The sequence below is a fragment of the Brassica oleracea genome, unplaced genomic scaffold (genome assembly GCF_000695525.1).
Source record: "Brassica oleracea var. oleracea cultivar TO1000 unplaced genomic scaffold, BOL UnpScaffold12827, whole genome shotgun sequence".
NCBI lineage: Eukaryota > Viridiplantae > Streptophyta > Magnoliopsida > Brassicales > Brassicaceae > Brassica > Brassica oleracea.
In genome coordinates this window covers 1-482 of record NW_013629348.1, presented here as the reverse complement: position 1 = coordinate 482, position 482 = coordinate 1, and the positions used below count along the sequence as shown (strand labels likewise).

Here is a 482-nt window from a genome sequence, read left to right as displayed (position 1 = left end):
AAGAAAGGCTGCATATTTTGGCGTATAGATCTTCCTGCATAAGAGTTGTGTTAGTGTAGAGCCTCATAAAACTTGATTTGAGCACTGAAAAAAAACTCTTAAACCTCGGTGAATTTTGAAGGCAAGAGAAGAAGGGCTGCAGATACTGCGGCTCTCTTATTAACAGAGTTGACGTCTTGTATGTCCAGATTATCAACAAGCAAATGAACCTGCAACCAAGAGGCAATACTTCCCTATTACAATCCTTGCACGGTGAGAAGACCAAGCAAATGACATACGGGTTTTTGTAAACGGCCACTCAAGTAGAATCTGTTCCAGTCCAGAATGTCCTGTACTAGGTCATTCATCCGAACAACCCCATACTTGAGCTTCTGCAAGTAAAAAAATGGCTTCAAATGAAATAGACAACAAAACTAGAATGCTACAGGAGGTTCTTTACCCTGTCGTTCCAACTGACAAATGGGTTGAAGTGAACTCCAACA

The 482-nt window shown here is 41.1% G+C and overlaps 1 long non-coding RNA gene across 1 annotated transcript; it reads right to left on the bottom strand.

Annotated features, from left to right (window-relative positions):
* On the bottom strand, window positions 1-482 carry LOC106322277. The gene is made up of 4 exons (XR_001266322.1): window positions 440-482; window positions 279-371; window positions 105-209; window positions 1-34 (listed from the first exon to the last, which is right to left on the bottom strand). It is a non-coding gene; the product is annotated as an uncharacterized LOC106322277 (long non-coding RNA).